The sequence below is a fragment of the Phyllobates terribilis genome, unplaced genomic scaffold, assembly GCF_046119375.1.
Source record: "Phyllobates terribilis strain yellow unplaced genomic scaffold, ASM4611937v1 Scaffold_12__6_contigs__length_324123572, whole genome shotgun sequence".
Lineage (NCBI taxonomy): Eukaryota > Metazoa > Chordata > Amphibia > Anura > Dendrobatidae > Phyllobates > Phyllobates terribilis.
This window is the reverse complement of record NW_027362772.1, coordinates 57,677,654-57,700,107: the sequence shown is the minus strand read 5'-3', so window position 1 is coordinate 57,700,107 and position 22,454 is coordinate 57,677,654.

The window sequence follows — 22,454 nt, the reverse complement described above, 5'->3', positions numbered from 1 at the left end:
GGGTGTGAGGGGTGCCATGTGACTCGCCCCCTGGGCCGTGGGGCACTCGGATCCGGGCAATAGGGAAACGGTGGGAGTAGTAGTGGCAACCCGGTTCCGTGGCTCAGGGTGGTCAGGACAGTGGTAGTCCGTTATGTGCTGTTGATTATGTCCGACTACGCCACCCGTGGATTGCGGTTATTAGGAACCGCCGCTGCATGCAGACCGCTGGGGCTGATGATGTGTGCAGCTGGGGTAGCGTGACTCCCCACGGGAAGAGTGCGGCCCCAGGGCAGTATAATGGATGGTGGGAGTGATGGTAGTGAGAGTCCCAGTGCTGATAGTGCTGGAGGAGCAAGGAGCACACAGAAAACAGGTTGCAGTCCAGGGTCTTTACTAAAACAAGTAAACTGACCCACAAACAGTCCCGGCTAGGAGGGGACCTGGATGTCTGAGAGCAACAGGGAAATTGGCCCTGGTCAGGGTGAGGGTGTAGGCCTACCGTGCTTTCTGTGCTCCTTCTGGCTATCTCCTCTTTATAGGGTAACAGCCCACGCTTCCGAGCTCTCCGTGTATTCTCGCCTGTATGGCCTGCGACGTGGGTTCCTTTCTGCTCCCAGCCTTGTACGGCTTTACTGGTCCCTTCGGTTGTGGCAGGGCCTCCAGGCTTCTTAGGCCAAGGAATATACAGTCCCCTGCGGACTGGTTATCTGCTGGAGAATGTGGAATCCTCCCAGCCTCAGACACCAAAGTCTGGTAAATTAAGTCCGTGATCTGCCAAGACAGGCTCTCTTCGCCTCTTGTCTCTGGCTTGTGGCTCTCCTACTGCCACACTTCCTCTTAGGGTGCAATACAACTGTCCCTCTCTGCTCTGGGACCTGAATCCTGAAACAGGTCGTCCAGTTCTCCCTAACCCTGCCCCCAGTACCAGCTTTTATAGGGGCAGCCAGCTCCCCCTACTGGCCTGAGACAGGAGGCATTGCATGCTAATATTCCCCTGACTAGAGAACCTCCCCCTTGCTCTCAGACACAGCTTTATTACACTTTGTGGCATCCAGGCCAGGGTGACACACCATGCATACCAGGATTGGGGATAAGGGGTGCCATGCATGCCAGGATTGGGATGAGGGGTGCCAGGTATACCAAGATTGGGGATGAGGGGTGCCATGCATGCCAGGATTGGGATGAGGAGCGCCATGCATACCAGGATTGGGATGAGGGGTGCCATGCATGCCAGGATTGAGATGAGGGGTGCCATGCATGCCAGGATTGGGATGAGGGGTGCCATGCATACTAGGATGGGGATGAGGGGTGCCATGCATACCAGGATTGGGATGGGGGTTGCCATGCATACCAGGATTGGGGATGAGGGGTGCCATGCATACCAGGATTGGGGGATGAGGAGTGCCATGCATACCAGGATAGGATGGTGGGGACAGGATGGAGGCAGCACAAATACCAGGAGGGGGGGCAGCACATACCAGCATGGGAGACCATATACCAATAAAAATGCTCGCCACCTGGGCGTAGAACGGGTTCAATAGCTCGTAGTATATAATGGGCCACCCTCATATTTTGCGACATACTGTATAATGGCTTCATATAGTATATACGGGGCCCCATATTTTGCTCCATACAGTATAATGGCCCCATACAGTATATACTGGGCCCCATATATTGCTCCATGCAGTATAATGGCCCCATATGATGCTGCATACATAAAACAAAATATCAATTACTCACCTCTCCCGTTCCCCGCAGGTCCGGTATACCCAGCGCGTCTTCTAACTCTGGAGTGCTCAGGTCAGAGGGCGCGCTGTGGTGACGTCATTGCGCCCTCTGCCCTGACACATCAGAGTTAGAAGACACTGGAGCTGTTCGGAACGAGGAGAGATGGGGGAGGGGATGAGGGTGGGGAGGACCCCGGTGGCTGCACGGGCCCCATAGCGCGCCATCGTTTCCCCCTCCCTGGGCCACAGTACTTGCCTGCGTGCATGGGGTGGTGTCGCCAGCCATTGTTGTCATGGTAGGTCAGTTCTGCATGCGAGCGCTCCTGCATCCTCCGCTTTTAAAAAGCCAGTGCCCTTTTCCTCCTCCTCTCTGGGGCCCATCGGGCATTTCACCGGTGCCCTGCCAGGCCAGTTCGACCCTGTGTGAATGTAATGTTGTACAGAGCACAGACATATGCCGGCCCTTCCTCCAAAGTGGAACTAAACAATGTGTGCTGCATCTGTGCTGCGCAGACTATGCTGACTTCAGCTGACGTCCAGGTCATAGCCCCACTGGATCCGGGACGGTTGTGAGATATGCCGATGATTTCTGCAGGACCCACAGCTTGTTTTTCTCAGTCGCTGCTCTCCTCCTTCTCTGACTGATCACAATATTATCTATTCCAGGTCCTTCAGCTTTGTGGTAGGAGGTAACAGGTTCCCCCAGCACTCCATGTGGCTCACACCTCACACCGCTCAGTGCTCTGTCAGTAATCTGCTATATATCATTGCTGCACCAGAGCCATCTAGAGGTCACAGTAATACATTGCAACACAACAAAGTAAACATTAAAAGAGAGAAAAATAAACACTCTATAGAATAAAATATTCAGTCATTTAAAGGCAGACTGAAAAATTAAATAGTTGGCAAAATACACAGAGGTGACACCACTGAGAAGATGTGTTTTATTGATTAAGTGGTGTGCGCCCCTTAATGAATTTGATGCATCCAACTATAAAATACTCCATCATTAAAATTGGGGTATACAATGTCAATCTTAAATGGAAGGTGCCGTGATTTTTATTTTTGTATTAATAATTATTGAGTATATAATCAATTATTTTTAATACAAAATTAAATGCACTGGTTTAATATTTTTGAATTTATTAACTCTATCTACAGCCACAGTGGGCGGCCATATAAGTTTGCTGATGTGTAATTGTCTGAGCACGAAGCTTACACACTTCAAATATGGCAGCCTCTGTGTACTGTGTCCTCCTGCATTTCCTGCATTGTGTCACACCAGGTGTTAGTGCAACACAGAGGGAAAGGGAGCCCAGACACTAGGGAAAGGGGGAAGTGGAGACCTCCTAGTCTGGTCTAGCGTCACCCTGTCTCAACTACCATCCCTATATTGCCTCTTCAGCAATCGCCGCACACGTGCCTCGCCCTACTTTCCCTGGCGCATGGCTACGGCTAGGGATGGAAGGAGATGAGCACTAGTCAACCTCCACTAAACACTATAGACAACAAGGGAAGACAAAACACGGGGAAATTGCTTAGCTTTAGATGAGTCCAAATATGCACACGGCCTCAAGCTCCAGAGAGGACAAAGTACTGCTCCGTCTAAGCCTCACAAGTAGAAATGAATATGCCAGCGACTCCCTCTCAGACACACCAGGTATATATACACCCAGGCCAGAGAGCTAATTAGCAAGAGAGAGTTAGCCGCTCGGTCCTAAAGACAGCCTCTTATCTAAGAAGCTGTCTGCAATGCCAAACGTAGAGATCTCCTGCAACCCACTGCAGGGCGACTGTCACCTCTGACACACCCGTGACACATTGTGGCTGCCTGCTGCTGTGACCTAGGCACCCTCCTGGGCTGTCCAGGTCACAACTGTGGGAGATCGGCACCATGTTTTTTGAAGCCCATAGCTGTACTGCGAGCTACACTTTCCCCCTGTCACCATTCACACAGCTCAGTGCGAGCAGTGACAGGAGGCGCAGTGATGCGGTGAATGCTGAGCGGAGGTCCAGGATGAGATGAGTATCGCAGTGTTCAGTAGACTTATATAGCAGGATAGGAAATATTTCCGCGCTCTCCAAAGAGACAAATGTTGGTAATAGAATTGTAGGTTTATTGTCAACGCGTTTCAGAGTCCACAGACTCCTTCCTCAGGACAACCATACATAACCAGTTACAGGCATACATGGTTTAAATGCAGAAAAAAAAATGGCACCAAGTGCAGAGGGAGGGGTAAGTACAGTCACATGTCTAAATACATGCACATGACAGCTGATCTGATCAGCTATCATGTGCCTCTAACAACTGCGGAAGGATCCGATATCCACCCGTGGTTGTTAACCACTTAAATGCTGCTGTCAATCACTGACAGTGGCATTTAAAATAAGCGTCAGCCGAAAGCACATCATATGTCCCGCCCATGGATTGTCATGACAGTCAGGGGCTCTGCAGAAGACCCCTGTGCTTGTCATTGGGAATCTTCTATGAACGCCGGCGTGTGGCCGGCATTCATGGGAGATCGTGATTTTTGCTACAAATAGCAGTGCTGAAGCCCTGCTATGTGTAGCACAAGCGATTAGATGATCGAAGCTTCAAGTCCCCTATGAAGAATATTGAAGCAAGTAAAAAAAAAGTTTAAAAAAATATTTTAACAATAAAAAAACAAACGTTCAAATCATCCCCCTTTTGCCCCATAGAAAATAAAACAATAACAAAAAAATAAAATAAACATATTTGGTATCGCTCTGTTCAGAATCTCCCGATCTATCAAAATATGAAGTAAATTAATCCCATCTGTAAACGGAGTAACGAGAAAAACATCGAAAAGCCAGAATTACGTTTTTTGATCGCCTCAACATTGTAATAAAGTGCAAAAAAGGGCGATCAAAATATCAGATCTACCCCAAAATCATATCAATAAAAACATCAGCTTGTTGCGCAAAAAATAAGCCCTCACCCGGCCCCAGATCCCAAAACATGGAGACGCTACGGGTCTCAGAAAATGGCGACATAAGCTAAATTTTTTTTCTTACAAATTTCAGATTTTGTTTCACCACTTAGATTAAGAAGAACCTCTCCATGTTTGGTATCTGCGAGCTCGTAATGACCTGGAGAATCATAATGGAGGGCAGTTTTACCATTTAGAGAACATGATAAAAAAAAATTGTGGAAATGAACTTTTTTTTCAATTTCACAGCATTTTGAATTCTTTTCCCGGTTTCCAGTACACTATATGGTAAAATCAATGGTGTCATTCAAAAACACAACTCGTCCCCCAAAAAACAAGCCCTCGTACGGCCATATTGACGGAAGAATAAATAAGTTATGGCTCTGGGAAAAAGGGGAGCAGAAAACCAAAGAGCGAAAATGGAAAATCGCAAGGTCGTGAAGTGGTTAAAAACAAATGTTAATATAAAAAAAAAAAAAATAACAGTTTACATGTTTTCAATTGCCGAAAATAAAATTTTGATGGCACAATCCCTTTAATGAATGTCCTGATATGATATCTAATGAGATTTCAGTCCCTCTGTATGTAAATTAAAGCTCAGATTATCTCCACAGCTTCATATTATAAGCAGAATTACAACACGCACACATGAAATACACTGAAGAGAAATAAGAGCGTTCTGTCCCTTTAAATTCAGTGTGTTACATAACACTGCTCAGCCAATAGGATCGCTGGATTTGAATTTGAAAATAAAGCAAACTGTCATTCATCCTCAGTCTGTTACAGGACAGTGAGCGGTGAAGATGGATGTCGGTGAGTGCTCCCATCCCATCATCTGATGTCACTGATCTCACCTAAATTCAATATAGGAGAGAACGGCTGCTGTCACCTGCCACTAGGGGGAGCTATCAGTACAATATATATCTACTGGTGCACTGTGCTCCCCCTAGTGGCTGCAGGAAAGCAGAATTGTATCATTAGGTCACACAGGACACTCTGCTGCCAGTATTATTTATTGAGGGGTTTATGCCACTGTTGTCAATGGGATGAGTGTGCTGGCACTGATAATGGGGGTTAGGCTTTATCCGCTGTTAATGAAGTCACTTTGGCAGTTGTTTTTAGGGGGTTTCCTGTACTTATGGGAATGAAGAACATAGAAATACATGAATGTCATATATCTTTATTTACACCCAGTAAAGGCTATGCTCCATGTGGTCATATGAGTGTATGTGTGTAATGGGGGTCCGATACCGGGGGGACGTTCACTATGAATAAATGTGGAAAGCTGTTTGTGTCTTTATCAGATCTGTGACTAAGTCTTTTTTGGATTCACAGCTTTTCCTATGACTACTGCAAAAGAGAATAGATACAGGATGGCCGCGAGCCGCAGATCTTGGGGGGTCAGCAGCTTTATTATAACCGGACCCCTTATCCTATTCTTCATCCCTGGTGAATGATAAGTGGACACTCATCAGATTCTGTTTTCTTTAGGACGTCTACCTCCAACAGGAATGTGTCTTCGGACCTGGACTCTTCTCATGTGAGATTATTTTTTTAAATATTTTTTTTTCCCATTAATCTGAAAATATTGTGCCATTAACCCCTTAAGGACCTCGGGATTTTCCGTTTTTGCTTTTTCGTTTTTTGCTCCCCTTATTCCCAGAGTCATAGTGTTTGTATTTTTTGGTCAATATGGCCATGTGAGGGCTTATTTTTTGCGGGACGAGTTGTACTTTTAAATGTCATCACTGGTTTTACCATATCGTGTATGGGAAAACGGGGAAAAAATTCCAAGTGCGATGAAATTGCAAAAAAAGTGAAATACCACAGATGGTTTTTTTTTGTTTTTTTTACCACGTTCACTGAATGCTAAACCTGACCTGCCATTATTATTCCCCAGGTCATTATGAGTTCGTAGACACCAAACATGTATAGGTTCTTTCCTATTTAAGTGGTGAAAAAAAAATCCAAAGTTTGCTTAAAAAAAATAAATAAATGGCGCCAATTTCCGAGACCAGTAGCGTCTCCATTTTTTCGGGATCTGGGTCTGTGTGAGGGCTTATTTTTTGCGCACCGAGCTGACGTTTTTATTGTTACCATTTTGGGGTAGATCCGATGTTTTGATCGCCCGTTATTGCATTTTATTGCAATGTTGCAGCGACAAAAAAACGTAATTCTGGCGTTTAGAATTTTTTTCTCGTTACGCCGTTTACCGATCAGATTAATTCTTTTTTTATATTGATAGATCTGGCAATTCTGAACGCGGCGATACTAAATATGTGTATGTGGGTTGTTTTTATTATTATTTTATTTTGAATGGGGCGAAAGGGGGATGATTTAAATGTTTATATTGTTTTTATTTTTTTCATATTTTTAAAACATTTTTTATGCACTTTTTGCTTGCTTCTATAGTCTCCATAGGAGACTAGAAGCAGCAACTGTCTGATCGCCTCTGCTAAATAAAACAGATCACCTCTATGTAGCAGAAATGCTCCAGTACTATGAGCGCCGACCACTAGGTGGCGCTCATAGCGATCTTTACATGACAACCACTGGGGTCTGCTGCAGACCCAGGGTTGTCATGCCCACCCATCAGTGACCTGCGATCACGTGACGGGGTCACCGATAGGAGTGGCAAGTGACGCGCCTCTGACGCAGCGCTGTTAAATACCGCTGTCAGAGATTGACAGCGGCATTTAACTGGTTAACAGCCACGGGTGGATCGCGATTTCACCTGCAGCTGTTGCGGGCACATATCAGCTGTAATAATCAGCTGACATGTGCTCGGTTCAATGGGGGCTCACCGCTGGAGCCCTTACTGAACCGGGGGTGATGGCCTGGGGCGTACTAATACGCCCCAGGCTTTAAAGGGGTTAATCCAGCATTTGATAATGCAGACCATCTATTAGTTCAGTACAGAATTGAAACACAATGTAGATTGAGCAGAAAGTCAGTTAGAAGACAGTTTCCAATAGTAGATTGTTTGCTTTCTATGCCGGGAATAATTCCGAATTCAGCAGGTCACATTGATGTTAACAGGCTTGGACTGGCCAACAGGAAAACGGGAGAATCCTCCGGTGGGCCACCACCCTCTGATATGAACAGTACTTGGCACAATATACTTGAATCTCTATGTACAGACAAAGTCAGCATCTTATTCACTTAACAATCTATCCAGTTCATTGCTATATAGATTTATGACTGAGGATAATGTTACGTTAATTGAAAAGTGGGGTCCTGGAGTTGGCTACTGGTGGGCCGAAACTGGATGCTGGATTAAATAAATTTACCTGTAATTTAAAGATTTGATACCTCTGGGCTTTGTGTGATTGATCCCATTATGTGCTTGTTTTTTCTTTCCAGCTTGTCCAAGAACAAAAGAAGAAAGGGATCTACAACTCCTGATATACTGCACCAGATTCCTGCCGTCTCCGATCTTCAACATGGAGGTCACTGATCATACCGCAGAATACGTTGTCCATGTTTTCTCCATAGATGTAAAGGAACTAGGGTTGAGCGAGTATGTTCTGTCCGAGTATGCTCGGGCCGAGCTCCGAGTATTTATAGCTGCTCGGTGATATGGTTGAATCGCTCCCGTGTGCATCATTTGCAACTGTTTGACAGTTTTATTACATGGGAGGAATGTGTAAGAAATAGACATTCCTCACATGTAATAAAACTGTCAAACAGTCGCAAATCATGCACACGGGAGCGATTCAATCATATCACCGAGCAGCTATAAATAATCGGAGCTCGGCCCGAGCGTACTCGGCGAAAGGGTTAATAGAACATACTCACTCATCACTAAAAGGAACGTCTCAATAGTCAACTGAATGAATATCTTCTTTTATTAGCGCCTCATGCCGACCAACCGGGAAGCTCAGAAGAAATATCTACCATTTCCTTTGGATGAAGAAAAACCTGAGCCAACATCAGTGATGCCAGAAGAGCCGAAAGAAGAGGAGATGAAGGAGGCAATGAAGTATTGGGAGGTAGAAGAAATGGAAGTAGATGAGGCAGAAGACACCAAGGCGAAAGAAGAAGATAAGGCAGAAGAAAGCAAGGGGAAAAAACAAGATAAGGCAGAAGATACCAAGGGGAAAAAACAAGATAAGGCAGAAGATACCAAGGGGAAAAAAGAAGATAAGGCAGAAGATACCAAGGGGAAAAATGAAGATAAGGCAGAAGATACCAAGGGGAAAAAAGAAGATAAGGCAGAAGATACCAAGGGGAAAAAAGAAGATAAGGCAGAAGATACCAAGGGGAAAAACCAACAAGATAAGGCAGAAGATACCAAGGGGAAAAAAGAAGAAGATAAGGCAGGAGATACCAAGGGGAAAAAAGAAGAAGATGCTAAAAAGTCAAAAGCAAAAGAAGAAAAGAACAACACCTGGGCCAGAAGAGTTGAGAACCAGCCAGCAGGAAGACACAAGATCCGCCAGCAGTCCATCCTTAAATACGTGAATACCAACCTCAGAGGAAGGAGGAACATCATCTGGACCATCCTCCTCAAATCAGCGAGACGTTGATGGACTCTAAGGCACCAACATTCCAGCTGAAGGAACATCAACAACTTCAAATCTAAAAATAATAAAAATAATAGACATAAAATAGTTATTATTAGATTAAGAAAGCTTAAAAATGTAGTAAAATCATAATAAAGACTTTAATAATATTAGGAGCAGTAATAATAGCAGTAATAGAATATTAATTTGTGTAATAATGGTAGAGACATAAAAATAACATCAGCAGGTTTGATCCAGGGTTGTAGGACTGATCGCCTTTTCCCGGGGTCAAGAAGGAATTTCCCCCCTGAGACAACAATTGGCTGAATGTGTCCAGGGGTTTTTGCCTTCTTCTGGATCAACAGCTTTAGAAATAAGGACCTACGAATTAGTAAGATTATAGTAGAATTAGCAATAGTGGAGTAGTAATATAATATAGTATATAGCGTAATATTAGTGACCATAAAACAGGAATAATTTCACTAGTAAAGTAATAATAAATGTATACTATTATATTAAAAATAAAATATTAATAATATTTGTTAAATGATTAATTATTAATTAAATTAAATATTAATTATTAAAATTTGAATAAGTATTAGGAGATTTGATCCAGGGTTCTAGGACTGATCACCTTTTCCCGGGGTCAAGAAGGAATTTTTCCACCATGACACAAATTGGCCGAACGTGTTCGGGGGTTTTTGCCTTCTTCTGGATCAACATCTTTAGGAATTAGGATCTAATTTTTAGATTTAGTAAAATATCAATACAAATGTTAGCAATAATGGTAAGAATAAAATAGCAATAATACAAAAACATCAAGCATAAAATAGTAGAATATTAGTAATATCAGTAAAATAGCAGGAAACTAAAAATAACACAAATAATAGTAATACAAAAATAGTATCTAAGGTAATGATTATAATAATTAGTAAATAATTAATATATATTAGGGTTTTGATCCAGGGTTCTAGGACTGATCGCCTTTTTTCAGGATCAAGAAGGAATTTTTCCCCAGTGACATAAATTGGCCGAATGTGTCCAGGTTTTTTTGCCTTCTTCTGGATCAATAACATTAGGAGTAGGATCTAATTAATAGTATCTAGAGAAATAATATAAATATTAGTAACAATAATTATAATATTATTAATAGTAAGTAAAAAAATAGAAATAAATGTTAAAAAAAGTAGCGGTAGTAATAAAATAGCAAAATAAGTTATAATAGTATAGCATTATTAGAAATAGTATAATAATAGCATAGGACATTATTAGGCATCAGCAGGTTTGATCCAGGGTTCTAGGACTGATCTCTTTTTCCCGGGGTCGAGAAGGAATTTTTCCCCTTGACACAAATTGGCTGAATGTGTCCAGGGGTTTTTGCCTTCTTCTGGATCAACAGCTTTAATTCTAGGTATCTCATAATACTAGAGTAATAATAGCAATAATAAGTATAATAATGTTGTAATAATAATCAATAGATTGTGAGGATAAGAATAAGATAAATACAATAAATAGGTTAGTTTGTTAGTGTAGGGCCCCATCTGATGAGGTCGCCTTGTCGTTGGCAGATGGGCTTGCACAATTTGATCAAAATGTGCACTAAGAACCTCAAATTTATAAGTTTAAAGAATAAGGAAGTAATAAAATACACAAGATTATAAATATAACTTTGTCTTGCCACATTATTTTCCTGTAATGAAGAAAATCAGAAAATCCAGAACATTTTAGACATTTGTATCTCTGTGTCGTAATCATAGCAGGTTAAAAACGCAATGCGACAGCATAAGAAATTGTTAGATTCTATTTTGCAATGAGGCGCACAATGTAAACGTCAACTGACACATGCAACCATGTAACCCTAGCATAAAATGTATTAAAGTAAAATGTATTAATTTATTTCATAAACCAATAGTACACGTGAAAATTAGAAACTTTGTAATATATTTTATTAAAGAGATCTGTTTTTTTCTCCTCCTGGGCTTATCATTCATTCTCAATGTCCTTAATTCTTGGGTAAAATCTTTAGTGAATACAGATTTTCCCATTACTGAGATAGAAGATGACAGTTGGTGCTCAAAAAGTTCTATGGAGGGAGGAGGGTGGAGTTAGAGGCGAAGACAAACATTCTACTGCAAGTTCTCCTGAAAGGACAATTTCACTCTAGTGTGTAAATCATGATAGTTAACGTATATTTCAGACTATAAGACGCACCTAGGTTTTAGAGGAGGAAAATAGGAAAATAAAAATTTAAGCACAAAATGTGATCATGATGTACTGTTATGGAGGTAGGGGTCTTCTGCTGACACTGTTATAGGGGAAATATACCCCAATTCTATACTAATATCCCCCATCCTGGTATATATATGTCCCTCAATCCAGATATACAAGTGCTTCTCACAAAATTAGAATATCATCAAAAAGTTAATTTATTTCAGTTCTTCAATACACTAGACTTTGTGTTTTCATTGACTGTAAGCCATAATCATCAACATTAACAGAACTAAACACTTGAAATAGATCACTCTGTAATGACTATATAATATACGAGTTTCACTTTTTGTATTGAAGAACTGAAATAAATAAGCTTTTTGATGATATTCTAATTTTGTGAGAAGCACTTGTATATGGCCAAGAATCCAGGTATATATGGCCCCCATCCTAATCCTGGTATGTATGGCCCCCTCATCCCCATCTTGGTATGCATAGCTGCATCCTCCCTATCCTGGTATGCATGGTCCACTCATCGTCATCCTGATATGCACGGCCCCATCCTCCCCATCCTGGTATGCATGGCCCCCTCATCCCCATCCTGGTATGCATAGCCACATCCTCCCTATCCTGGTATTCATGGCCCGTTCATCCCAATCCTGCTATGCATGGCCCCATCCTCCCCATTCTGGTATGCATGGTCCCCTCATCCCCATACTGATATACTTGGCCCCTTCATCCTCATCCTTGTATGTGACGCGCCCCCTAGGCCATGGGGTGCTCGGCCGGGCCGGTCGATGCTGGGGGGTGTTATGGTGGCAATGACCCAGTCTGTGACCCAGGGCGGTCAATAAAATGGGAAAAGTAAAAGGGAATAAAGTTTTTATAGAGATAATGTTCGTGACGCCACCTGTGGTATGCGGCTATATGGGGCCGCCACTGTTGTGCAGATCCTTGGGAGCTGGTGGTGACGCAGCAGAGTTGGTTCAGCTCTCCACAGGCAGAGCTTAGCTCCAGGGCAGGATATAGTGATGCTATGAGGTAGATGTTGTTGGTGCTGTGCAGTGCAGGGCTGGTGATGACGCAGCAATAATTCTAGGACACAGTGGGGTGCAGTCTTCAAGGTTTTACTCACCGTTATCACACTGCTCCTGGTTACAACTGCCAGATTATAACCTCCCACGTCGTCCTGCGTTCACCAAGAAAGGGGTTCAGCAGCTCTCAAGTATTTCAGGAGTACTTAAACGGGACCCCGTTCTATGCTCCTTCCTCGGTCGTCTTCCTGCGCTTGCTCTCACACTCCTGCCCTGCGCCTCACAATCAGTGTCCCAAGCCGGTAGCCTCGGATCTTGTCGGGCGACGTGCAGTCCCCTGGACCCTATGCGGCCACCTTTTCGGCGATATAATTGTGGTAGTTGGCAGATGCACCTTGAAAGTACAGTAGCCTCCGGATATATAGCTGAGCCTGATTATTCTCCACTAGTTTAGGGGCTGGTCCCCTCTGCAGCCTGATCCCTCCACGTCCGTGTAGATTCAGGCGTACAGGTGGCTTCAGCACTAGCCATGCCCCTGGGATCCCCTCTGTCTCTGGATCCTTCCCTCTACTCCCGTCCTCTCTCACTCTCTCTCCTGGGCCTCTCAGACTAGGCCTGACTCCTCTCTCTCCACTCAACTCCCGCTCCAAGCACTGGAGCCAGGAGCCTGGACCCTCCTACACTGCTCTCCTGAGCAGGACTGGCTGCTTCTAGATGGTTCCCCTCTATTTTATACTCCTTCTGAAGGTGCTCCCCTGAAATACTTCCTCCACCCACACCCACTACATGGTTCCCCCTCTCTCGGTTCCCCCCCTTCCAACCAGGGACAGGGCTCTGCATTGTACGCATGTATCTTGCCCCGCCTGCTAGTCTGGAATGGTGTAGCGTTGGATGCAAGTGGGTGGGTCCTGGGTAGTACCCCATCCTTACCTGAGAGTGGGATACCACACCTCTGGGTGAGATGCAGTACCTCTGTGGTGACTGAACCCGCAGGGGCGCCACATATGCATAGCCGCATCCTCCCTATCCTGGTATGCATGGCCCGTTCATCCCCATCCTGGTATGCATGGTCCCCTCATCTCCATCCTGGTAGGCATGGCTCCTTCATCCTCATCCTGGTATGCATGGCTCCATCCTTCCTATCCTGATATGCATGCCCTTTCATCCCCATCCTGGTATGTATGGCCCCTTCATCCCCATCCTGGTATGTATGGCCTCCTCATTCCCATCCTGGTATGCATGGCCTCCTCATCCCTATCCTAATATGCATGGTCCCCTCATCCCCTTCCTGGTAAGCATGGCCCCCTCATCCCCATCCTAATATGCATGGCCCATTCATCCCCATCCTGGTATGTATGGCCCCTTCATCCCCATCCTGGTATGCATGGTCCACTCATCCCCATCCTGGTATGCATGGTCCCCTCATCCCCATCCTGGTATGCATGGCTCCTTCATCCCCATCCTGATATGTATGGCCTCCTCATACCCATCCTGGTATGTATGGCCCCTTCATCCTCATCCTAGTATGCATGGCTCCTTCATCCCCATCCTGATATGAATGGCTCCTTCATCCCCATCCTGGTATGCATGGTCCCCTCATCCCCATCCTGATATGCATGGCCCGTTCATCCCCATCCTGATATGCATGGCTCCTTCATCCCCATTCTGGTATGCATGGACGCATCCTCCCCATCCTGGTATGCATGGCCCCCTCATCACCAATCCTGGTATGCATGACCCCCTCATCACCAATCCTGGTATGCATGGCCTCCTCATCACCATTCCTGGTATGCAGCAGCTGATATCAGCCTGCAAGCAGCGCATGACGTCACTGCCATGTGCCCTCACACAGTGAGATGATTATGGGTGTGGAGAGGAGTGATTATTCATTTTCTTTAATACCTCACAGTGTCAGCTGCAGCCTTCAGCGGCTCGGCGATCACGTGTGCCCGCTGTTAAAGAGAATGAATATTCATTCCCCTCAACCTGGGTTGGACTGGGGTGTCTGGGGCCCACAGGAGGAATTGATCCTCGGGGCCCACCCTACAGCTATATGCAAATACCTGTTAGCAGTTATCCCTGTTATAGTGGAGCGTCGACTGTAAAACACAGGCGGCTCCTGCACATCTACTGTGCGCCACCATAACTGGGATGTACAATTACAGTAGTTTACATTATAGGGGTTCTTTGATGAAAACAAGTTATCACCGAATCACAGGTTAGGTAGGTGATATTGACGCGCCCCCTGGGCCGTGGGGTACTCAGTGCCGGGCCGTGGGGTACTCAGTGCCGGGCCGGTCGTTGCTAGGGGAAATGTCACAGTGGCGGTAACCCGGTCCGTGACCCAGAGCGGTCAATAAAAGGGGTTTATTTACAGGGGATTTATAGTTTTTATATTTAATGTTCGTGATGCCACCTGTGGTATGCGGCTATGTACAGCCGCCGCTGCGGAGCTGGGCCTCTGGAGCTGGTGTTTAATGCAGCAGAGTTGGTTTAGCTCTCCACAGTTCGAGCTTAGCTCCAGGGTGTTGCTGGGATGTTATAGATGTTGCTGTAGCAGTTGTGGTACAATGTAGTGCAGGGATGATGGCGCGGCAGTAATTCACGGAGACAGTGGGGTGCAGTCTTCAGCGTTTACTCACAGTTGTTGCAATCCAAGTTGCAGGTACCAGTGTAACTTCCCACGTCATCCTGTGCTTACTCAGGGAGGGGCTCAGCAATCCCTCAGGTAATTCAAGAGCGCTTGTTACGGGTCCAGGAGGTGGAACCTCTGTGCCGCGGTGCAAGGAGGGACCCAGAGGTGCGTAACTAAGTATCAACCCGGAGTGACCCTGGTCGGACCGCGGCAAACGACACCGTAACCAGGGAGGGACCGAGCAGAGGGACCAGGTGCTACTCTGGGGACGACCTTGTAAGAGAGCAAGTGGCTCCCACAGGTCAGACAGCAGGGGATGGACACAACAGGTAGGCAGCAGTCTCTGGGTTAGCTGACGGGTGGTCACGGTACGTGACGGAAGAAGTCTCTTGGCAAGCGGGTAGGTGGTCATGGAAAGTGACAGAGGGAGCCTCCGGGTAGGCTAGTAGGTGGTCACGGCAAGTGACGGCAAGCAGGCTGTAGTCTCTAGGCTGACAGGCAGGTGGTCACGGAAAGTGACAGCGGGAGCCTCCAGGTAGGCTAGCAGGTGGTCACGGCAAGTGACGGCAAGCAGGCTGTAGTCTCTAGGCTGACAGGCAGGTGGTCACGGCATGTGACGGCAGAGCCTCCAGGTAGGCTAGCAGGTAATAGGCGGGTAGCAGACGTGCGCTCCCAGGTGAGCGGGTTTAGCAGGCACGACAGGAAGCAGGCAGGTAACTGGCAGGTGCTTCCTGGAACGAAGGTGGACTTGCCCATAGACAGACTGGCGGAAGAGTGGGGGCACACTGTCGGGCAGGAGGAAAGAGAAGCTGACAGACAGGACTGGTAGTCAGGCTGGCAATGGAACCTGAGGGCTGAAGCAGAGGTAAGTATTCTGTGCAACAACTTTGCTCAGGCACCTCCATTTTGGAGGAGGTGCCTTATATATGGGAGGTCCTCCGGCTATTGGCCGAGGACTCCTTAGGACGCCGGCAGCAGTGGGGAGAGGAGCGCTGGAGGACGCCGCGCCAGGAGCGGGAAGGTGAGAGGGACGGCGTCTCTGCCTAGCAGGGGGCAGAGACGCCGATGCTACAGCGCTTAATGGGACCCCCTTCTGTATGCCTTTCTCAGTCGTCTTCCTGCGCTGGCTCCCACCCTCCTGCCCTGCGCCTCACAATCAGTGTCCCAAGCCGGTAGCCTCGGGTCTTGTCGGGCGACCTGCAGTCCCCTGGACCCTCTGTGGCCACCTTTTCAGCAATGTAATTGTGGCTGTGGCAACTGCACCCTAGAAGTACAGAAGCCTCCGGTTTCTAGCTGAACGTTGCAATTCTCACTAGTTAGGGGCCGGTCCCCTCTGCGGCATGATCCTTCCACGTCCTGGTAGATTCGAGCACACAGGTGGCCTCCAGCACTACCCCTAGGATCCCCTCGTTCCTCCTGTAGCCTTCCTTCCTGCTCCTCTCCTCAGTTTGTCTCACCTCCTGGGCCTCTCAGACTAGGCCCGCTCCGCCTGAGCAGAGCTCCTGCTCCACACACTCTCCTCCTCTGACTGAACTCCACTCCCTTTCCAAGATGGTTCCCTCTTTTATATCACTTCCTTTCCTGTGCTCCCCTGAACTACGTCCTCCACCCACACCCACTACATAGTTCCACCCTTCAGCTAGGGACCAGGAACTGTGCTCTCCCTTAGGAGCAATCTCGCCCTACTCCCACTGAAGTGGAATGTGTTGGATGCAGGTGTTAGTGTCCCGGGCAGCACTCTATCCTTACCCGAGAGTGAGATACCACACCTCTGGGTGAGATGCAGTACCTCTGTGGCGACTGAACCTGCAGGGGCGCCACAATATCATATTGATCGGTGTAATCTGACCATTGGAAACCGCACCGATCAGAAGAATGGGGAACTTTTATCCCTGTCAGGACACTTATCCACATTTTAAAATGCAGCAGCAGGTGGGACGTCTGACCGCAGCTCCATTCATCCTCTTTGAGGCTTCCAGAAAAAAAACAAGAGCAGCCACTGAGGGAATGTATGGATCAGTGATCAAGTCGCACATGAGCTCCAGTCTAATGGGGATAAAAGCTCCACAGTCTGCCGATCGCACGGGTCCCAGCAGTCAGACCCCCACCAATCAATAAGTTATCCTTAGGCCACGTTCACACATCAGTATTTGGTCAGTATTTCACATCACTTATTTGTAAGCCAAAATCAGGAGTGGAACAATCAGAGGAAAAGTATAATAGAAACACGTCACCACTTCTGTATTTATCACCCACTCCTGGTTTTGGCTTACAAATACTGATGTAAAATACTGACCAAATACTGAATGTGTGAATGTGGCCTTAGGATAGGCGATTACTTGTTTTCACCGGAGAACCTCTCTAAGTGTATATTTGCTACTGTGTAATAGACACAGGGCAGGGAAGGCTTAAACGTCAACGTAATTAATCTCTAATAAAGAATCTTCTACTTATTAATATCAGAGAGAACAAGTGACCTCCATACACAACGTAATCTCCTATACAAACACCAATAATACCACATACAAGGAACAAATACCGTCACATCATGACCAGACCACATATTACAACATACAAGGAACAAATACCAGCACACCATGATCAGACCACATATTACCACCACATAGTAACCGAATAATACCACATACAAGGGACAAATACCGCCACACCATGATCAGACCACATAATACCACCACATAGTAACCGAATAATACCACATACAAGGGACAAATACCGCCACATCATGATCAGACCACATATTACCACCACATAGTATCCGAATAATACCACATACAAGGGACCAAAAACCACCACACCATGACCAGACCACATATTACCACCACATAACAACAGAATAATACCACATACAAGGGACAAATACCGCCACACCATGATCAGACCACATATTAGCACCACATACAAGTGACAAATACCGCCACACCATCACCAGACCACATAGTGACTGAATAATAGTACTGGTAATGCAGTGATCACCAGTGACATTATACACAGGAGCTCTGTATACAGTGTATAGTGTACTGGTAATGCAGTTATCACCAATGACATTATACACAAGAGCTCTGTATATAGTGTATAGTGTACAGGTAATACAGTGATCACCAGTGACATTATACACAGGAGCTCTGTATATAGTGTATAGGGTACTGGTAATGCAGTGATCACCAGTGACATTATAAACAGCAGCTCTGTATATAGTGTATAGTGTACTGGTAATACAGTGATCACCAGTGACATTATACACAGGAGCTCTGTATATAGTGTATAGTGTACTGGTAATGCAGTGATCACCAGTGACATTATAAACAGCAGCTCTGTATATAGTGTATAGGGTACTGGTAATGCAGTGATCACCAGTGACATTATAAACAGCAGCTCTGTATATAGTGTATAGGGTACTGGTAATGCAGTGATCACCAGTGACATTATAAACAGCAGCTCTGTATATAGTGTATAGGGTACTGGTAATGCAGTGATCACCAGTGACATTATACACAGGAGCTCTGTATATACACTGTGTTCCAAATTATTATGCAAATAATATTTTCTCAGATTTTCCCAAATTACCTATATGAATTGCAGTCATTGTAATTTTCCAGTCAAATAACTATTAGATTACAATTGAAAGGTTTTTGTACAAACTGCCGATGATAACAGTATATTTTTTAAAAAATAAAACACTCAAACTGCACTCAAAATGCATGTTCCAAATTATTATGCACAGCAGAGTTTTCAACCTTTTCATTTTAATAAAGAACAAAAAATGGTCATTTTTGAAATTATAAGCATTAGCAGGTTATTACAAACTGAAATCAAACAGTTTTCAACTCAAAACTTTATTCTAGGTGATGTTACATTTGCACATAGGACCCCTTGTTCGAAAGGAGCTTCTGAACTCTCTCGTCCATTGAATTTGTCAGGTTTTGGATGGTTTCTGCTTTAATTGTTTTGCATGAGGACAGAATACCCTCCCAGAGCTGTTGCTTAGATGTGAACTGCCTCCCGCCATCATACACACTCCTTTTGATGATGCTCCAGAGGTTCTCAATGGGGTTGAGATCAGGGGAGCATGGCTGCCACACCATAAGTTTGTCCCCTTTTAGGCCCAAAGCAGCCAGAGATGCAGATGTGTTATGTGCAGCATGAGATGGGGCATTATCATGCATGAAATGATCTCGATGGTCCAGATGGATGGAGTGGAGGATGGTTGGTTGATGGACACCCCATGCAAACACGACTACGGCGCCAACAAGGAGGAGGTGGAGTAATGTTTTGGGCTGGAATCATGGGGAGAGAGATTGTCGGCCCTTTTAGGATCCCTGAAGGGGTAAAGATGAACTCCATAATGTATGTTGAGTTTCTCAAACAGCACTTCCTTCCATGGTTCAAGAAGAAGAGCCGTGCATTCCGCAGCAAGATCATTTTCATGCATGATAATGCCCCGTCTCATGCTGCACATAACACATCTGCATCTCTGGCTGCTGTGGGCATAAAAGGGGACAAACTTATGGTGTGGCCCCAATGCTCCCCTGACCTCAACCCCATTGAGAACTTCTGGAGCATCATCAAAAGGAGTGTCTATGATAGCGGGAGGCAGTTCACATCTAAGCAACAGCTCTGGGAGGGTATTCTGTCCTCATGCAAAACAATTGAAGCAGAAACCATCCAAAACCTGACAAATTCAATGAATGAGAGAGTTCAGAAGCTCCTTTCGAACAAGGGGTCCTATGTGCAAATGTTACATCACCTAGAATAAAGTTTTGTGTTTAAAACTGTTTGATTTCAGTTTGTAATAACCTGCTAATGCTTATAATTTCAAAAATGACCATTTTTTTGTTCTTTATTAAAATGAAAAGGTTGAAAACTCTGCTGTGCATAATAATTTGGAACATGCATTTTGAGTGCAGTTTGAGTGTTTTATTATTTTTTTTTATATACTGTTATCATAGGCAGTTTGTACAAAAACCTTTCAATTGTAATCTAATAGTTATTTGACTGGAAATTACAATGACTGCAATTCATATAGGTAATTTGGGAAAATCTGAGAAAATATTATTTGCATAATAATTTGGAACACAGTGTAGTGTATAGTGTACAGGTAATACAGTGATCACCAGTGACATTATACACAGGAGCTCTGTATATAGTGTATAGTGTACTGGTAATACAGTGATCACCAGTGACATTATACACAGGAGCTCTGTATATAGTGTATAGTGTGCATTTACATGTAATACACTGACTCACCAGTGACGTCTCTAGTTGAAGTCCTTCATCTAGCACAGACCGCCATTACTTCTTCCATCCAGGACTTGTCACTGCAGAAAATAACCCACAGTTATCAATAGCTGATCACTTCTCGAGCACATTCCCCACTTATTTCCTGATTTCTACACTACAGTAGATGAAGAAAAAAAGTGACATAGTGCCGCCCTGCACAGTAACAGGATCTCCCTTTTGTTACTCCCCCATGGAGAACAGTATCCTCAAAAGTAAATTATAGTACAGCAATATTGTCCCCTACAGCAATAATGTCCCCATTTGCCACCATAAATTAATACCACATTCTGGCCCCCATGCTGTAATTGTCACCCATCCTGGCCACCTTTATTTAATAATATTCCCCATCCTTGGCTCTCATGTATCTCCCCCACCCATCCTGGGCCTGTATGTATCATCCTCTCTCCCCCCATCATGGGCCCCTATGTAACATCCTCTCCCTAACCATCATGGGCCCCTATGTATCATCCTCTGCCTCCCTATCATGGGCCCCTATGTATCATCCTCACCCCCATCATGTGCCCCTATAAAGCATCCTCTCCCCCCTCATCATGTGGCCCTATATAGCATCCTCTCCCCCATTATGTGTCCCTATATAGCATCCTATCCCCCATCATGTGCCCAAATATAGCATGATCACCCCCATCATGTGTCCCTATATAGCATCCTCTCCCCATCATGTGCCCATATATAGCATCCTCTCCCCCTTCATGTGCCCCTATATAGCATCCTCTCCCCCTTCATCATGTGGCCCTTTATAGCATCCTCTCCCCCATTATGTGCCCCTATATAGCATCCTCTCCCCATCATGTGCCCCTATATAGCATCCTCACCCCCATTATGTGTCCCTATATAGCATCCTCTCCCCATCATGCGCCCCAAAATAGCATCCTCTCCCCCATCATGTGCCCCTATATAGCATCCTCTCCCCCATCATGTGCCCCTATATAGCATCCTCTCCCCATCATGTGCCCCTATATAGCATCCTCTTCCCCATCATGTGCCCATATATAGCATCCTATCCCCCATCATGTGCCCCTATATAGTATCCTCTCCCCCATTATGTGCCCCTATATAGCATCCTATCCCCATCATGTGCCCCTATATAGCATCCTCACCCCCATTACGTGTCCCTATATAGCATCCTCTCCCCATCATGCGCCCCAATATAGCATACTCTCCCCCATCATGTGCCCCTATATAGCATCCTCTCCTCCATCATGTGCCCCTATATAGCATCCTCTCCCCATCATGTGCACCTATATAGCATCCTCTTCCCCATCATGTGCCCATATATAGCATCCTCTCCCCCATCATGTGCCCCTATATAGCATCCTCTCCCCCATCATGTGCCCCTAAATAGCATCCTCTCCCCCATCATGTGCCCTTATATAGCATCCTCTTCCCCATCATGTGCCCATACATAGCATCCTCTCCCTCATCATGTGCCCATATATAGCATCCTCTCCCCCTTCATGTGCCCCTATATAGCATCCTCTCCCCATCATGTGCCCATACATAGCATCCTCTCCCCCATCATGTGCCAATATATAACATCCTCTCCCCCATCATGTGCTCATATATAGCATCCTCTCCCCCTTCATGTGCCCATATATAGCATCCTCTCCCCCATCATGTGCCCATACATAGCATCCTCTCCCCCATCATGTGCCCATATATAGCATCCTCTTCCCCATCATGTGCCCATATATAGCATCCTCTCCCCCTTCATGTGCCCATATATAGCATCCTCTCCCCCATCATGTGCCTCTATATAGCATCCTCTCCCCCATCATGTGCCCCTATATAGCATCCTCTTCCCCATCATGTGCCCATACATAGCATCCTCTCACCCATCATGTGCCCCTATATAGCATCCTCTCCCCCATCATGTGCCCATATATAGCATCCTCTCCCCAATCATGTGCCCATATATAGCATCCTCTCCCCATCATGTGCCCCTATATAGCATCCTCTCCCTCATCATGTGCCCCTATATAGCATCCTTTTCCATATCATGTGCCCCTATATAGCATCCTCTCCCTCATCATGTGCCCCTATATAGCATCCTTTTCCCCATCATGTGCCCATACATAGCATCCTCTCCCCCATCA